We start from the raw sequence: 11,226 nt of genomic DNA on the forward strand, positions 1-11,226 counted from the left end.
AAAAGGGGTTAAGAAAAAGGGGAAGATAAACAGAGATTACAAAGACCGCCATCCACCACCACCACCACCACCACTAACAACAACAACAACAACAACTGACCAAGAAACACAAATAAACAAAAATAAATACATAAAGAAAGAAAGTGCGAGTCGGAGTGAAGCACAGCGGCAAAGCGTCACACATGAGTTTACCTGCCCTCTGTAAACTGCCTTCCTGTGAGTGGTGCGTGCAGGTGTGCTGGGAGAACGCAGGTGGTGGTGCTTGTGTTACCTGGGTGTGTTATCGTTTGGTGTGTGTGTGTGTGTGTGTGTGTGTGTGTGTGTGTGTGTGTGTGTGTGTGTGTGTAGGTTTAAATGGACTGGTGTAAGATGAATAAACAGGTTGATGGGTATACATGCACTCTGCACACTTAGATACAAACAGACATACGGCCATATACAGATTAAGTGTGTTCTTTTGCATTTAATCACGTATCACTCCTTGGCAGATTAGATTTGTATGTATGTACCTTTCAAGTTCATTCATACATATACCGTGATTAAACCCCTTTTGCTTATATTCGTTCTCGATATTCACTCATTCACAAACTCGCACGTGAGAAAGAAAAAAAAAGTAAATAAATAAATATAAATAAATAAATAAATAAATAAATAAATAAAAATCTACATTATATATATACCTACTTTTCTTTTCCTCTATGACGATACTCAAGTCTAACACACCCATTCACAAACTCACGTGGGAAGGAAAGCGAAACACGAGCCCAAATACTTCACCTGAACTTAATACCTGTAACGAGATAGGAGTGATAACATTAACTTAACCAAACCTTACAACACATACCTTCTATTCACACTACAAGTTACACACACACACACACACACACACACACACAGTAGCTGGATGGTATCACGTCTTTGGCAGGGAGGGAGGGAGGGAGCACTAGGCGAACAGAGAGAGCGCTGGCCAAGTCTGCATTACCTCTTGGTGCTGAAGTGCCCCAGATGGATTAGTTTTCGTATGTAAACATGAGGAGTGCGAGGGCTGGAGTGGCGGCTGTGCTAATGTGCAGGGAGCGAGGGGCGGCGGGAGGGAAGATGGAGGAAGTGTAAATAACTGAAAAGCAAGACGTAGGAAGAAGAGAGGGGGAAGTATAAAGAAGAGAGAGATAGAGATGGAAAACGAAGAGATGGAAAACGAAGAGAAGAGAAATGTTTGCGGGGGACAGGACAGAAAGAGAGCGAGAGGAGGAAGAGAATGTAGGGTGAACGTGAAAGATGAATGAATGGATGACAAGATGGAATGAGAGATGGAAGAGAATAGATAATGATGGATAAGCGAAAAGAGGAGAGGCTTACATATATATGTTAATGAGGAGGAGATACTGAACATGAATAGATGGAGAGGAAGATAAAGGTTAAATGAAAGGAAGGGAGGGAGAGAGAGAGAAGGGAGAAAAGACTATGGCGATGGGTAGATAAAGGAAGAGAGGGGATGTAGAGAGGGAATAGGCGGAATGGATGATAACGGTCACATAGAAGGTGGTGAGAGACAGAGAGAGAGAGAGAGAAGAAGGGATGAGAGGATAGATAGAGGAAGAGGATGAAAGGAAGAGAATGTGTTGTCTGTTAGTGGATGATGAAGAGAGAGAGAGAGAGAGAGAGAGAGAGAGAGAGAGAGAGAGAGAGAGAGAGAGAGAGAGAGAGAGAGAGAGAGAGAGAGAGAGAGAGACGCAAGAAAGATGAAATAGAAATAGTAAGAGACAAGATAAGGTAGATTTATTGAACTGAATGAAGGAAGGAGTGGATAGAAAGAACAAGTGATAATCGGACAAAGGAGAGAGAAGATAAAGTTGACAGACAGGGAAGACAGTAGGGATGGATTAAATAATTGATGATTGAGGATGGGGGAAGAGAGAGGAGTTAATTAAGGTAAAGGGAATACCAGAGATAGTAGAAGAAATGATAGATTATTTATTTATGCTGCTACTACTACTACTACTACTACCACCACCATCACCACTTCAGCTATAGATTATTTATTTATGCTACTACTACTACTACTACCACCACCATCACCACTTCAGCTATTACAACAAGCATTCATCCACCATTTCTCTACCAGTCACTCACCACCACCACTACTACTACCACTACTATTACCACTCAACCACAACTATTCTAACTATTCACCACCACCACCACCACCACCAAACAAGACTTACACCGTCACCCTCACCACCACCCCCCTTACCCCCACCACTACCACCACAGCAGTACGCCGCCACAATACGCCACCTCCACCTTCGCCTCCACCCCCTGCCTCCACCTCCGCCAAGAACACATTTGTCCCGTGAAGTCAGCGCCTCTGGGCCCGCCGCCATTACTGTCAGGGGTCTGCCGCCCTGCCGTTCGTGAGCACCAAAATGCGAGGCGTTTCCGGACCTCCTCCTCCTCCTCCTCCTCCTCCTCCTCCTCCTCCTCCTCCTCCTCTTGTTCGACCTTCTACCTCCTCCTCTTTCCGTCTCCAGTTCCTTTTCTCCTCCTCCTCCTCCTCCTCCTCCTCCTCCTGTCTCCAGTTCCTTTTCTCTCTCTCTCTCTCTCTCTCTCTCTCTCTCTCTCTCTCTCTCTCTCTCTCTCTCTCTCTCTCTCTCTCTCTCTCTCTCTCTCTCTCTCTCTCTCTCTCTCTCTCTCTCTCTCGGGATCGCGTAACGGAAGTAAGGAAGGAAGAATGAAAAGAGCAAAAGAGAGAGAGAGAGAGAGAGAGAGAGAGAGAGAGAGAGAGAGAGAGAGAGAGAGGCGTTGTAAGCTGTATTCCACATTCTGAGAAAACACACAGAGGAAGCGGAGATCATAAACTGGGGAAGCCGGTTGTTGTAAAAGGACACACACACACACACACACACACACACACACACACACACACACACACACACACACACACACACACACAGTACAGCGCCATAAAGTAAACACGACAGCTGTACTTGGCTGCCATATAGAGAGAGAGAGAGAGAGAGAGAGAGAGAGAGAGAGAGAGAGAGAGAGAGAGAGAGAGAGAGAGAGAGAGAGAGAGAGAGAGAGAGAGATGACTGGAAACGTGGAAAAATGGTGAAAAATACGAAAACTGACACACACACACACAGAGAGAGAGAGAGAGAGAGAGAGAGAGAGAGAGAGAGAGAGAGAGAGAGAGAGAGAGAGAGAGAGAGAGAGAAAACCACTAAAACAGATCAATAACAAGACAACCTATGAATCATACACACACACACACACACACACACACACACTGACTCACCCAGGTAACGCCAGGTATATAACAAGGCACTGCGGCAGGTAACAAACGCACCTGTTCCCTCCCCCCTTCATCACGTTCCCTCACCTGTAGAACGTAAACAATAACAAAAATAAATAAACAAAATAATAAAACAAACAGATAAATAAATAAAATAAAGAAAAAAATGTATATACTGAATTAATTTCCCCCATACACACAACAAATAAATAAATAAATAAATAATCCCATTTCTTATATATAAAAGTAGACTCACAAATCAAGAAGGGAGAAAAGGGACCCAAAAAAAAAGATTCTCCATAAAATTTACCTAAAATACCCGAACTTGGCTTGGTAAAGTAGATATATAGACAGGTACAGGCGGGGGTAGAGTGGACAGGTGGTGAGGGGGGGCAAGGGACGGAGGGAGGGAGGGAGGGAGAGGGAGCGCCAGGTAAGCTAATATAGAGAGGAGGTAAGGTAAGATATGGGAGAGAGAGGGAGAGAGGGAACAGAGGCAGGTCAGCTAGGGAGAAGGTAGGGAGGGAGAGGAAGAGAGAGACAGGTAGGCGAGGGAGGGAGAGGGAACAGGGGCAGGTCAGCTAGGGAGAGGAAGAGAGAGACAGGTAGGCGTGGAAGGCAAGATTAGGTGAGAAGTAAGGAGGGAGAAGGAAAGAGATACGTAGGTGAGGGAGGTAGGGAGAGAGTTAGGTAGGTGAGGGAGGTAAGATAAGAAGGTAATTACAAGATAGTGGTGGTAATGCAAGTTTAGTTGATAGATAAGAACACAGAACATAAATGGTACTGGGGCGTTAGGTGAGCAAAAACAGTTAAGGGAAGTAAGGTGATGTACAGAAGGTAAACTAAGTAAGGTGATGTACAGAGGGTAAACTAAGTAAGGTGATGTAGGGTAAGGTGAAGATTGTTACAAGCACTGGCAGGAGGTGGTTGACTGGGGCTGTGTCGTACCCTTCCTTGTAGCATTAAGTAGTGAAACGAGTATGAAATAAAACTTAATAATTATCAAACTAAATATCTACTACATGAAGCAGACATAGCACGTGCAGCCTATCTAGGACACAGTCATCCCGCATGGGTTAGGTAAGTATGTACAGGTAACAACATACACAAGCTATAGAGCAGTGAAGGAAACCAAAGGTGACGAGACATATACAAGTCAATAAGCAACAAAGTGAATAACATGTACCAAGTAGTAAGCCGTAAACAAATATATACCCAAAATACAACACAAATATAAGTAACTCAGGTGTGTACGTAATGAAGTGTGTGTGTACGTGTGTGTATGTGTTCGTGTGTGTTCGTCACGCCTTCTAACTCACGTCGAGGTTACCGAAGCCAGGCAGCAGGAGGGAGGATGGTTCCAACTGCGAGAAGCGAGTGAGACTGACGAGGAGAGGAGGCGAAAGTCAGTCCTCAGCTCGGTGGCTCGATCGAGACGCGAGTCGAGACGTGTTTCCGAAGCTTCGTCCTTATGATACTGCTACGGTGTGGTCGAGACGGTATTCGAAGCCGATGATTAGTTGGGGAGATAAGTGGATGGCGAGGCGAGTACGAGAGCAGTAATAATGGTGAAAGAAGTTGACAGTGTAAGGTAAGATAGGTAAGCAAGAAGAAGGAAAGAGAAGATATAAGATTGACAGATTAAGACAGTAAATAAAGCCTAAAGAGTGTTGATAAGAGGAAATCACTCACTCCTTACGTTGCAGATAGATAAGATAGGTAACCCAGAATAATAATAATAAAAAAAAATATATCTAAGACTGATAGATGAAGACTGGACAAATAAATACAACATACCAGAATACATAAGAGTACATCACTAACTCACTCCTTACTTTGAAGATAGGTGAGATGAGATACGTAACCTAGAATAATTATATAAAAAAAAAAATAAGACTGGACAAATAAATAAAACAGCAAAATAAATAAAAGCAAATCACTCACTCCTCATATTGTAGACAGATAAGATAAACTAGATAACCCAGAAGAGAAAAAAAATAACAAGACTGATACATTAAGACTGGACAAACAAATAAAAGACAAAATAAGAAAAAAATCACAGCCACTCCTTACCTGACCCACTCCAAGGCTTAATACAGGTAATGGTAACATGGCGACCGGTGAAGCCTTAGCAGGTAACAATATACACCTCACCTGGGAATTTACGGCGACAACCTGATCAGACAGACAGACAGACAGACAGACGGACAGACTCGCGTGGCCGCCTCACCTTAAGCCCACAGTGTTGAAAGGGTTGTTGTCATTATTTTTCATGCTGTGCTCAGGTTATTAGAGGCTCAAGTGGAGGTATGGTTGGGAGTGATAGTTATTACCGTGTGTGTGTGTGTGTGTGTGTGTGTGTGTGTGTGTGTGTGTGCGTGGTGGGGGAATTGTGTTGAAAATGTTGTCACTTTTCCTCCTCCACGTGGTTCAGAGAGAGAGAGAGAGAGAGAGAGAGAGAGAGAGAGAGAGAGAGAGAGAGAGAGAGAGAGAGAGAGAGAGCGCGTTTACGAATAGATTAGGTTAGATTAAATCACGTTAGGTTTGGTAAAGTTAGGTTTGGTTAAGTCAGATTAGGTTTAGTTAGGTTAGGTTAGGTTAGGATTAGTTAGACTTAGGTTAGGTTAGGTTAAGGCTAGGTTAGGTTAGGTTTGTTAGGTTTAATTACGTTAGGTTAGGTTAAATCAGGTTACGTTAGGTTAGGTTTAGTTAGGTTAGGTTAGGGTTAAGTTAGGTTAGGTTAGGTTAGGTTACGTTGGGTTAGGTTAGGTTAGGTTAGGTTAGGGTACAGGCACGGGGATAACGAAGGTGAAAATGTGGATTTGTGCGTGTAGATAAGAATGTGAATATAATTAGAAGCAAGACATTCCATTATCATACCCACACGCTGTATCTGGTACACACACACACACACACACACACACACACACACACACACACACACACACACACACACACCTGTACCTGTTTGAATTATGCACACTCTCTACCGCACTATTTTACGCTTCTCCTCCCCAAGAAAAAAAGGGACAAAAAAAGGGGGGGGCCTTGGGGATTTACGTGAATATTTCCTGCCGCTAATACGCTTCGCTCTTAAATAAGCTATAGGGAGAGAGAGAGAGAGAGAGAGAGAGAGAGAGAGAGAGAGAGAGAGAGAGAGAGAGAGAGAGAGAGTTAATGGCTCAGTGCTATTAGAGAGGAAGTGTACTAATTTTTAAGAGCGATGGGGCTAAACGCGCGCTCACACACACACGCACACACACACACACATATAGATCTACTACTACTACTACTACTACACACACACACACATATATATAGATCTACTACTACTACTACTACTACTACTACTACTATTAATGCAATAATAATAGAAATCATCATCATCATCATCATAATAACAATAATAATAGTAATAATAATAATAACAATAACAATAATAATAATAATAGTAATAATAATAATAATATTCTCTCTATATCGGGAATCTCTCTCTCTCTCTCTCTCTCTCTCTCTCTCTCTCTCTCTCTCTCTCTCTCTCTCTCTCTCTCTCTCTCTCTCTCTCTCTCTCTCTCTCTTACCTACTAAAGTTGAAAAAATAAAAGTTATATTTAGGTCGTGATGTGGACATAATAACAGAGGCCCTCCAAAATACGCCTCTCTCTCTCTCTCTCTCTCTCTCTCTCTCTCTCTCTCTCTCTCTCTCTCTCTCTCTCTCTCTCTCTCTCTCTCTCTCTCTCTCTCTCTCTCTCTCTCTCTCTCTCAGCCACTCCCTCCCGGTCCCTTTCCCAGTGTCACACGTGATCAATAATGGTCTTACTGCCTCTCCTTCCCTTCCTCTCCCTCTCTCTCCCTTCTCCCTCCCTCCGTTTCCCCTTCTTCTCTCATACTCACACCCTTAGAGCGTTGACTGGGAGGGAGAGAGGGAGAGAGGAATTAGGAAGAGAAGTAGGGAGTGAAGGAAAGGAAGGAAAGAGGGAGGGAGGATGAGATAGAATGAGAAGCTGTCTATATATATATATAGAGGAGGAGGAGACATATATATTATATATGTCTCCTCCTCCTCCTCCTCCTCCTCCTCCTCCTCCTCCTCCTCCTCCTCCTCCTCCTCCTCCTCCTCCTCCTCCTCTTCCTCAGGTATCATTGCGTTATCTGTCTCGAGTACGTTGTGTTAATGAAGTCTTTGTGGCACTGTACCTAATGAGTTCACCTGTTGTTTTTGTTCGTACCTTGTGTCTCGTTTTCTTTTTGTGGTGCTTTGCTGAGAGGAACAAACAACAGTGAACACAAAGGAGGAACAAGCATGTCATGTTATGTGTCTGTGTTTGGTTTGGGTGACTGAGAGAGAGAGGGAGAAGGAGGGAGAGGGAGAGAGAGTAGGTCTAATAATAATAATAAAGGTATCTCTCTCTCTCTCTCTCTCTCTCTCTCTCTCTCTCTCTCTCTCTCTCTCTCTCTCTCTCTCTCTCTCTCTCGTCACCACTCCGCCTCTCCTTCCCCCTCTTTTCCCTTCTCTCCCTCTATATTTCATTTTCTTATCTCTCTCTCTCTCTCTCTCTCTCTCTCTCTCTCTCTCTCTCTCTCTCTCTCTCTCTCTCTCTCTCTCTCTCTCTCTCTCTCTCTCCAGGTTTCCTCTGTTTATTTCTACTTTTCTCTTACTCCTCATTCTTTCTCTTCCTTCTTATTCTTCCTCCTTTCCCTCCCTTCCCCCTTCCTCTTCATCTTTCTCCCTTCCATTTTTATTCTTTCATTTTTTCCTTTCTTTCTCTCCCTCTCAGCTGTGTCTTCGCTCGTTACTAAGCTACTCTCTCTCTCTCTCTCTCTCTCTCTCTCTCTCTCTCTCTCTCTCTCTCTCTCTCTCTCTCTCTCTCTCTATCGCCTAGAGGGAGAGAGAAAGGGAGAGCATAGGGGAACTCTCTCTCTCTCTCTCTCTCTCTCTCTCTCTCTCTCTCTCTCTCTCTCTCTCTCTCTCTCTCCACTTTTTTTATTCTTCCCTCCCTTTTCTCCCTATTTATCTCCCCTTTTCTCCCTCTCCCCTCTTTCAAAGTAGTGAGTCATCTCCATCTCTCCCCTCCCCCCTTCTTTCTCTCTCCCCTCTATCCCCCTCTCTCTCTCTCCCCTCTCCCAGCTTTGTCCTTAGATTAATCACCCCGTATCCTCCCCTCACCTTTTTCCCCTCTTCCTTCCCCTCCCCCTCCCCTCACCGCTTCTCCCCTCTGTGCTCTCCCCACTCTCACTCTCTCTCTCTCTCTCTTTCTCTCTCTCTCTCTCTCAGCTGCCTTAGTGGTATTGGTGATGAGGTCTTTACATATCACGTGATGTAAGTACTCTCTCTCTCTCTCTCTCTCTCTCTCTCTCTCTCTCTCTCTCTCTCTCTCTCTCTCTCTCATTAAAGATAAGGAGTATAATTTTCTTCTGATCACGTTTTCAAGATTTTATTTGAGAGAGAGAGAGAGAGAGAGAGAGAGAGAGAGAGAGAGAGAGAGAGAGAGAGAGAGAGAGAGAGTTCGCAATATTTCGTACTCTTCGGAATCTGAAGGAATTACATGTCTTGTATTGATTAGAGAGAGAGAGAGAGAGAGAGAGAGAGAGAGAGAGAGAGAGAGAGAGAGAGAGAGAGAGAGAGAGAGAGAGAGAGGAATTAATGAAGGTAGATTACTTGAGTTACCTTAATCCTCTCTCTCTCTCTCTCTCTCTCTCTCTCTCTCTCTCTCTCTCTCTCTCTCTACTGCAGTGGGATTTCTTAAAATTAATGCTACTGTCTGATTCCGAGAGAGAGAGAGAGAGAGAGAGAGAGAGAGAGAGAGAGAGAGAGAGAGAGAGAGAGAGAGAGAGAGAGAGAGAGAACGCAACGCCATGGTAGTAACGCAGGCTGGGGACCGAGAGAGAGAGAGAGAGAGAGAGAGAACGCAACGCCATGGTAGTAACGCAGGCTGGGGACCGAGAGAGAGAGAGAGAGAGAGAGAGAGAGAGAGAGAGAGAGAGAGAGAGAGAGAGAGAGAGAGAGAGAGAGAGAGAGAGAGAGAGAGAGGGGGTGGTAGGGGCGTGGGTCAATAGGAGTGAGTGAGGGCCTAGTGCTTATTCCCTCCCTTTTCCCCTCTCCCTCCCCTCACTCTCCCTCTACCTCCCCTGCTCTCCCTCCCTCTCCCTCTTCCTCCCCTCACTCTCCCTCTCTCTCCCTCAACACGCGACCACATTCCTCCTTCAGCGTATACATATTAACGTAACGACTGATGGTGTGTGTGTGTGTGTGTGTGTGTGTGTGTGTGTGTGTGTGTGTGTGTGTGTGTGTGTGTGTGTGTGTGTGTGTGTTATTTACATTCACATGTGTATCTTTCCTTATTACGGTTTTTAATTTTTTAGTGAGTTTTTATTGGTTTGAATTAGAGAGAGAGAGAGAGAGAGAGAGAGAGAGAGAGAGAGAGAGAGAGAGAGAGAGAGAGAGAGAGAGAGCAGTGAGGTGTTTAATGAATCCTCTGATCCAGTGAGAAAAGAGGGATTGAGAGAGAGAGAGAGAGAGAGAGAGAGAGAGAGAGAGAGAGAGAGAGAGAGAGAGAGAGAGAGAGAGAGAGAGATACACTTAACCGTAAAGGAAAGGGGAAGAGAAGAGGTAGAGAAGTGAGAGAAAAGGGGAGTAGAAGAGAGGAGTGAGGGGAGAGGGGAGAGGGGGAGGGGAGAGGGAGGGGAGAGCTCATTAGTTCATCAGTGTGGCGGAAATGACGAAATTCAGGAGAGATTCCAGAGGGGAACCTTGGTGATGGTGGTGGTGGTGGTGGTGGTGGTGGTGGTGAGATTGAAGTTGATGGTGGTGATGGTGGTGGTTGTACTCTCTTTTTTTCAGTTAATTGGTGATGTGATGATTGATTTTTGGTGTGAAGTTGTAGTAATTGTTGTTGTAGTGGTGGTGGTGGTAGTAGTAGTAGTAGTAGTAGTGGTAGTGGTAGTAACAGTAACAATTACAGCAACAACAGCAAGAAAAATAGTAACAACAACAACAACAACAACAACAACATCATTAACAAACACACCACACAAACCCATCATAAGATCTAAAAGACCAAACCAAACAAACAACAACAACAACAACAACAACAACAAACAAACAAACAAACAAACAAATAAACAAACAACAAACAAAGTCACCATGCACATCCAATTGAATTACCCACTCTAATTAACACACTCGTCACATATTAATCACGTGAACATTAATTAAACCACAAAGTACAAATATTCCAAGTAAACAATTATAAAAGACACTAAATAAACATCTAAACCAATAAAAAAATAAAAAAAATCACATTGCTTCGAATAAAAGGTAGAAAAAAAGAGGAAGAAGAGGAGGAGGAAGAGGAGGGGGAAGAGGAGGAAGAGCCGCTGGATTGCACACACTAATTAGATAAAAGGAAAGTTTTGCCCTACGAGAGGCGTAGAAGATTGGGTATATTGAAGGGAAGAAGGAAAGAATGGAGGGAGAGAGGGAGAGAGAGAGAAAGAGCGAGAGAGAGAGAGGAAGGGAGAGAAGAAAAAGGTAATAAGTGCTTTGGTATGTTTTGTAAAAGGATGCTGTGTTGTAATTTGATAGGTAGGGACAGGTGTGTGTGTGTGTGTGTGTGTGGATAGGGTAACAGCAATCATAGCAAAGATATCAGCAAGGTACAGGTGGATTAGTTCGTATTACTGATAAATAGATAAATAGATAGGTAGGTACTCTAGATATACATTTAGCTAGATAAATGCGTTCACACACACACACACACATACACACACACACACAACACAACACTCAGGTCCTCCCAACACAACCAAATACCTTTTATCAATACCTGAGGAGCGCTGCATTGTACAGGGCGTGTCTTATCTTCAGTATAGGCGCGCGTTACCTGCCTTGATTGGTCCTTATCAGCAGAGGTGCGGGCCGGGGTGTGGCG

This window comes from Scylla paramamosain, chromosome 13 (genome assembly GCF_035594125.1).
Source record: "Scylla paramamosain isolate STU-SP2022 chromosome 13, ASM3559412v1, whole genome shotgun sequence".
Lineage (NCBI taxonomy): Eukaryota > Metazoa > Arthropoda > Malacostraca > Decapoda > Portunidae > Scylla > Scylla paramamosain.